Source organism: Miscanthus floridulus, chromosome 10, assembly GCF_019320115.1.
Source record: "Miscanthus floridulus cultivar M001 chromosome 10, ASM1932011v1, whole genome shotgun sequence".
NCBI lineage: Eukaryota > Viridiplantae > Streptophyta > Magnoliopsida > Poales > Poaceae > Miscanthus > Miscanthus floridulus.
This window is the reverse complement of record NC_089589.1, coordinates 55,570,949-55,579,417: the sequence shown is the minus strand read 5'-3', so window position 1 is coordinate 55,579,417 and position 8,469 is coordinate 55,570,949. Positions and strand designations below refer to the sequence as shown.

At 42.7% G+C, this 8,469-nt stretch overlaps 1 pseudogene; it reads left to right on the top strand.

Annotated features, from left to right (window-relative positions):
* Window positions 1–4,948: 4,948 nt before the first annotated feature.
* Window positions 4,949–6,585, top strand: LOC136486615 (2-alkenal reductase (NADP(+)-dependent)-like; annotated as a pseudogene).
* Window positions 6,586–8,469: the final 1,884 nt, after the last annotated feature.

Sequence of the window (8,469 nt, the reverse complement as noted above, 5' to 3'; positions counted from 1 at the left end):
TTATTTTATAAAGTGTTAAGTGATTTCATAAAGTTTTAGTAGTAATAGAGTGAATGTTGAAATAGATTTATCTAGATATTGTAAAGGGTAGTCTCACACACATGCATAAATATAGTTTCACACACATACATAAATATATAGTCTTACATACATAAATATATAGTCTTACACACACGTATAAATGAAGTCTTACAAACACACTTACACAAACACTCCACGTTCAACAATTAGCTAGCCCGCTGTAACGACTTTTTCCTTGACACCTTTTCGTTCCCATGGCAATATGTATTTGGGCAGGTTCTTTTCTACAACAATGATCTTCTTAGGAAAGTCCGTGAATAGAAGCATCTTATCATAGTTATTGTAAGATTCAACATCGTCCACGCCATCAACTCCGATAATGTGTTGTTTCCCAGAGGCAACCACGTACTTTGTCTTCTTCTTTGAGGAGAGGTTGCTTTGTGGGTCAGGCATATAGAAAACTTGTGCGACACGTGAAACAAGCACCCAAGGGTCATCTTGGTAGCCTAGATTCTTGAGGTCCAAGACTCTTAATCTGATCTCGTTCAGTTGGTGTTGTTTGATCCAGCGGCATCGAAATAGGGCCACCGTTATATCCCTTCCGTAGTCAAGTTCTCATATCTCTTCAATGACACCAAAGTATTAGATCTTTCACCCTAATCCATCGAGAGCTTTTATTTGAACGTCGCTGTTTTGGTTCACATATTTACTATCCTTTGCGTGGGTATAGTACATACACCCATTGATGTCATAAGCATTCTAAGATGTTACTTGTCTCGATGGGCCCTCCGCCAACCTACTGATGGTAATAGAGTCTATGGTTTCTCCAGGCGGTATGTTTTGGTCCTTCAACCAAGTAGTTAGTCGTTGCTTGTGCTGTTTCATGACCCAATCATCTGAACGACCATTCCTCTCCACCATAATGATAGCCAAGTGTTCACCAATGTATGGTTACATCAGTTGTGTACTCTGCAAGATACTGTAATGCGCCCGACTCACCTCTTTGTAATTATGGTCAATGAACACTTTTCTACCACTAGTGCCCTTCCCAGCCAGCCTACCCTTGTGACGAGAATCGGGTTTACCAATCCCTTTCTGTACTTTTAGGTACTCTTGAAAGCACTCAACGACTTCTTTAGTACTGTAACCCTCTATTATAGTGCCCTTTGGGTATGCTCGATTATGCACGTATCCACTTAGAACCGACATGAACCGCTCGTAGGACCACATTTCATGCAAGTAGCAAGGGCCCAGTGCCTATATCTAATGAACCATGTGAATCATGAGATGTGGCATTATATCAAAAAAAGCAGGAGGTACACACATCTTTAGTTGGTTTTGTGTCTCCACCACAAATTCATGTAGGTCACTCAGCTCTTGCTTGCCAAACGTCTTCTGTGAGATCTTCGAAAAGAAGTAGCACATGCAGGTGATGGCCATTTTCAAGAACTCTGGCTTTATAGCCCTGATTGCAATAGGTAGAAACACTGTCAGCATCACATGACAATCATGAGCCTTACAATGTGTTATTGACAAGTCCTTTATCGACACTAGCTTCTTCACATTCGCTAAAAACCCATTCGAGACTTTGACTCTCCTTAGAAAAGTGCATATAGCTCTCTTCTCGTCTAGTGTTAGGTTGAAGCACGCCACAGGCACAGTGTATTTTCCATTAGCCTCAGGTACTAGGTGAAGCTGTGGCATCACGATTAGCTGCACCATGTCTTCTCATGATTTCAGACCATCCTTTGACTTGCCTGTGTCCATCAAGGTAGCAATGAGACTCTCAAAGATATTCTTCTACACGTGCATAGCACCAATGGCATGAGGGACCTCCAAGTCTGGCCAATAAGGCAGATACTAAAAGAAGATCGATTGTTTCTTGAAAGGTACGCCTTCGACATGAGGTGTGCTTCTATCTCTATTCATCCCATCCGGATTCTTCTTTCCATAGACGACGCATATGTTTTTCACCATTCTGTACACGTATTCTCCATTATGACGTCTCTCTGCAGGGGGTTCAATCTCCGAAGTGTTGTCATAAAATCTAAAGAACAATTTGCTGCGATACTTGTGACTTGTCTTTAAGAAGCATCGGTTCCTTAGGTAAACTATCTTCTTGGATGCATCTAGGTACACCCATGTAGTACCATCTAAGCAAACCAAGCATCCCGTCTTCCCTTTGATCTGTCTAGACAAAGCAAACAACGTAGGATAATCATTGGTAGTAACAAATATTATTGCTCTACATATGAAGTCCTCCTTTCGGAACGCATCGTACATCGGCTCCCCATGCCTCCATAGCCTCTCCATTTCTTGTATCAAAGGCTCGAGGAACACGTCTATATCAATGCCTGGTTGTTTAGGGCTAGAAATAAGAATAGTGAGGAGAAGGTACTTTCTCTTCTGACACAACCACGTTGGGATGTTGTACATGGTCAAGATCACTGGCCAAGTGTTGTGGTCACTCATCCTCTAATTGAAGGGATTCATTCCATCGGTGATCAAGACAAACCGTACATTCCTTAGGTCATCGCTGAATTCTTTGTGCTTCTCATCGAACCTTTGCCACTGACTACAATCAGCCGGGTGTGCAATCTTATCATCATCCACCTTGCGCTCATCATCCCACCATGTCATGAGTGAGGCTTCTTTAGGGTTTAGGAAGATACGTCTCAAGCGGTCAGTCACTGGCAGGTACCATATTACCAAGGCAAGAATTCTTCTCTACTTTACATCATTGCCTAATAGAGTGTCCTCTGGGAGCTGAGATTTTTGTACCACATTTTTTGTACCCTTCTTATTCCTCTTTTTCCCCGTGGAGGCTTCATCCCCACCGTAAAGGTCATTGTTCTTGTACCGGCTGGCCCCACACTGGGGACATTTATCTAGTGACTTGAATGTTTCGTCACGAAAAAGTATATAGTGGTTGGGGCATGCATGGATTTTTTTCAACCCCCATTGTCAATGGACTTATAACCTTCTTTGCTTGGTATGTGTTGGCGGGAACTGAGTTTGGTTGTGGCAGCACCCATGACAGGAGACGCAATAGATCATTGAAACTACAGTCTGATCAGCTATACTTAGCCTTCAGGATAAGTAGCTCAAGCACAAAATGTATTCACCCACTCTAAATTTTCTAGACCTTTCGGGCTATTTAGTAAAATCTCTGGTGCAAGGGCTCGAATCATGTCCTTGAAATTATCTTCATCCCCGACACGTGCTCCACCATCATTATTGGCACCACCTTCATCGTTACCATCCCAACCACTAGCATCACCACCTTGTTCATTGCCAAACTCGGGAACCATTCGTGCATCAAGCTCTGCTGAATATTGGGACAGAAATTCTAGGGTTTTGTTGTCGTATTCCTCCTCATCCTTGTCGTTAACAATAACCGTTTCACCTTTATGAATCCATACTTTGTAGTCCTCAACAAATCCTCGCATAATCAAATGTGATCTGATGATAGTCATATCTGTCCATGTCATACGGTTCTTGTAATCTTTACAGAGATAAATAATTGTATCCTTATTCTATGTTAACGTCGCTGCATGCTTCTTTGCGGCTTTAATAAATTTATCCACCTCTTCACATAAACCTATCTTGAACCTTAACGAACCATACATCCAAGAGTTCTTGTACTCCATCTTTTACAACAACAACAAAACAAATATTGAAGGACTACTTGTTCATATATATATATATATAAATGAATCAAATTAATTATTACTTGAGAATAATTGTATATACTTCAGATATATATGAATATAAGTCAAATATAATTACATGAAGCATACAAACACACCATGGTAGAGAAAAATTAATTAATGGCCTATTTATCCATAAATAATTAAAATACATATTTGTTGATTACAATAAACAATTTCAAAGACAACAATTAGCAATAATTATATTTTATCCAATATCTTTCATGCAAACCCTAGTCCAATTTCATCAAACATAAATTTACAAAAATAAAATTAATAAAAAAATCAAACCCTAGATCTAGATCTACATACACATGAAACATTCATAAAACTAACTAATTATTCACTAAAATCAAGAAACATGAACCAAATAAGGGTATGATCTTATCCAAGTACATTCAAAACTTGGGTCTAATTTTCTTCATAAGTAGCTCAAGCACCATAGAAGAGAGAGAAAAGCAAAACTCTAATTAGTCACTAACCAACCATTAAAACTTCAAAAAAAATATGTGGAATAACATTTTCTTACTTTCTACAACCTCTCCACCAAAGGATTTGAGACCAAAACCTTCCTCCCTTAGTAGAGCAATTTTTAGGAGGTGCCCAAGGCCTCCCCACCTTTCTTTCACGGGTTGGAGTGAGTGACCCGAGGAGAAAGAAGGTGTTGTTGTTTTTTTATATGTGGGTCATTTGTAGGAGCGGCTGGTGATTAAGCCGTCCCTATAAATCGGAGGTATTTATATGCGGGGCATTTGTAGGGGCGGTTCAATCACCGGCCGCCCCTACAAATAGCAACACCAGGGGCGGCTGGTGAGTGAGCCGCCCCTACAAATCTGACCCATTTATAGGGGCGGCTCGTATCACCAGCCGTCCTTGCTGTTCTATTTGTAGGGGCGGCTGGTCTCGTGGGTCCCCAGCACGTCACTATAGGGGCGGCTCTATCACTAGCCGTCTCTAAAAAAAATTTATCCCTTCGATATAAATCGTTTTTCACGTAGTGACTGGTAAAAAACTTTCGACTAAATTCATAATTTTAGTCAAGTCTAGAGTTAACAGGGGTACGGGTCCAGTTGTACATGGAATTTCCAGTCGAGTCCAGAGTCCTCTTCCGCACAAGCAAAGAAAAGGGTGAACAAACAGGTCCTGTTCCTGGTGTCATGGATTACGTGTGCTCAGAAAACTGTCGTCATGCATGACTTCTCACATGGGAAGTGACTCTGGCGCACCGGCTGATGTGCGTCCCGTCTATAAAACTGTACGAGGAGGAGCGCATGCTGCATCGGCAGTAGCATACCAGACCATCAGCAGCAAGCTAAAGCGTTCCACTACAGAGAAACGAGCCATCTCTTTTATTCTTTCGCAGGCAGAGGAAATGGCCGGCAGCGGGGAGGAGGCAGCGGCGGCGGCGGTGGTGCAGAACAAGAAGGTGGTGCTGAGGAGGCACGTCACCGGGTTCCCCACCGAAGACGACATGGAGATCACGGTGGGCACTACCGAGCAGCGTGTGCCGGCGGGCTTGACCGCTGTGCTGATCAAGAACCTCTGCCTGTCCTGCGACCCCTGGATGCGTGGCCGCATGAGCAAGCACGACGACGGCGCCAACGTGCCGGCCTCGGACTTTGTGATCGGAGAGGTACGCGTCCAAATTTGCTCCACCGGCCACCGGCCACTGCCGATTAGTCTCTTGTTAAGCGCCATTTGGAGCTTTAGAAATTAGAATCATAGGTGAAGAAATCTGCATGTGATTCATGAATCAGGCCATGGTCAATTACGGTGTGGGCAAGGTGATCGACTCGGCGCACCCAGAGTTCATCGCCGGCGACCTCGTATGGGGGATGAGTGGATGGGAAGAGTACACCCTCGTCACCCAGCCGGAGTCCCTGCACAAGATCAACCACGCCGACCTGCCGCTCTCCTACTACACGGGCGTTCTTGGTCAGCAACCTGCATTTTGTGTTGTTCCTCCATTCTCTTTTCAACGTCTACTAGTAACTGACTGACGATGCGATTCTGGAACCACCACTGCGACGTTGCAGGCATGCCGGGGCTGACTGCGTACGCTGGGTTTACCCAGGTCGCCAGGCCAAACAAAGGCGACTTCGTGTTCGTCTCAGCAGCGTCGGGCGCCGTCGGGCAGGTCGTCGGGCAGCTTGCCAAGATCGCCGGCTGCTACGTGGTCGGCAGCGCCGGCTCCGACGAGAAGGTGAGCCTCCTCAAGACCAAGTTCGGCTACGACGACGCCTTCAACTACAAGTCCGAGAACGACCTCAGCGCCGCGCTCAAGCGCTGCCTCCCCGACGGCATCGACATCTACTTCGACAACGTGGGCGGCACGACACTCGACGCCGCGCTGCTGCACATGCGCCACGGCGGCAGGGTCACCGTCTGCGGGATGATCTCGCAGTACAACCTGGAGGAGCGGGACGGCCTGCGCAACCTGTTCTGCATCATCCCGAAGTCCATCCGGGTGGAGGGGTTCAACGTCAGTCGCTTCTTCCATCTGTACGCGAGGTTCGAGGAGGAGATGGCTGGGTACATCAAGGACGGGAAGGTCGCCGTCGTGGAGGACGTCGTCGAGGGCATTGAAAGCGCACCGGCAGCTCTGATTGGGTTGTTCTCTGGCAAAAATGTAGGGAAGCAGTTGGTTGCTATTGCAAGGGCATAAGTTGAAGCAGGAACTACATCGTAGTGACGAGACGAGCAAAACAAGTTTTATGCTACTTGTGTGATGACAGCGCGGACCGGCGGTAATAGAGCTGCTCTGTACCGGTCCTTGTTATACGTAATAAGAGAATAATATCAATGTTGTGTATTGTGTTGGGAGAAAAAAAACATATTTATAATTTGCATTTCATCAGCATATTCACATCTGAATGAATGCCAGTGTAGTTTTATTTGAAATTGATTTCAGTCATGATAGATCAACGAAGCAGTCGATTCACACTGATGTTATTCCGTTGTATTACTAACGTGGTTATTATGGAAGCAAGCCAAATGGTCCGCTTTCAAAAACTAGATGGTCTAATGTTCTCTGGGTTTCCTTTTCCCTGAGAGTAGTAAATATCACGTTTTTAAGGTGAAGGACAGCTAGGTTTTCAACAAAATAGAAAAGGATACCAATCACATTATGGGACAATTAAAAACTTGTTTTTGGGAAAAACTACCAAATTAGATGTTGAAAGCTCTCTCATGAGAGGGACCTCATAGTGCGTGGTTGGTCGGTTTCACTGTTAAAAAAAGATTTTTAGAGACGCCTCCCTTTTCTAACAGAAGCGGTTTTCTTAGCACGCCATCTCTAACCTTCGCGGGAGGCACTGTAGCTATACAACTGTTGCTAAAAAATATTTTTTAGGGGCGGTTCCATTAAGAAAACCACCCCTAGAAATGTTTCTGTTTTTAGGGATGGTTCTATTAAGAAAACCGCCTCTGAAAATACGATTTTTAAGAACGGTTGCTTATGTCAAACGTCTCTAAAGAAAGTAATTTTTAGAGATGGTTTTGTTAAGTCCACCGCACCTAAAAATCGATTTTCAAGGGCGGTTGACTAAGTTAACCACCCTTAAAAATAGCTGCAGCACAAATAATTTCATATCTATTTTAAATGAAGTCGGATGAAGACAAAGTTTATATAAAAATTGTAGAGCTCGACGAGATTTAAAACTTTGTAGTCGATAAATTTTTTATTTGAGATCATTTAGGGTTCTAAATATATAAATTAAGTCTCAGATTTTGAATTTTTTTTTTTATTATTTTTCAAATTACCTTGGTTGGAGAAATGTCCTATATCAAAGTTGTAGTACTCGATGAGATCTTAAACTTTGTACCTGAAAGTTTTCTTATTTAAGATTGTTTATAAGTTAAAATATTGATTGCAAGATTCGTGTATATTAGTATAATAAATAGACCGCATTGGAGAACTAGACAAAAATGACTGTGTGGTGTAATGGTATGGCATGGAATGCGCGAGAAAGAGGTTTTGGGTTCGACGGTGTCTGCACTTATGCACCTATTCAAAACAAGTGAAAAATAAATTTTGTGAGCTATGGCTGGTCCTCGGCCCTGCGGACTTACTTCTAGAGGCTGAAACCTCTGAAAATCAATTATTTTTACAATCGGTGGTATAGAGGCTGAAACCTCTGAAAATCAATTATTTTTACAATCAGTGGTATTGTAGCGGTTTTTCAAACCGTTCCTGAAAACCGATTTTAACCATCTGTAAAAATCTTTTTTGTACTAGTGGTTGCCCTAGCAAGGTCAGCTAACAAGCCTAGGTACTTCTTTTTAGATAATGGATTTTCATTAATCGAGCTCTATATTCATGAAGGATATGCTTGTAGCCATTAGATTAGAAAATAAACACCGCTAGTGTCTTCAGAAGTTTTTATAGAACCATCACATTCAAGAGTACTTTCAGCAATTAATCTTCCTTTAGCAACCGGCGATTCCATTATTGTCAAAACATATTGCAATTATTTGTACTACGATCAAACAAGTTATACTATTATATACGTTCATATAACTGTTGTCGTGATGGCATGAATGCGTGACAAAATGCCTACTTCATCCAATTCTTTTGTGTAGACAGTTTTAACGCCAAGTAAATGAATGGTCTAGATTTCTCATATATCCATTCCGCTATAAAGGTATTGAAGTCCTCTGCAACTTTGTGAACAGTGGCAAAATTCTATAAAGCTAATAAGATGCCCTATAACAATGATGAACAGGAACACACACAGTC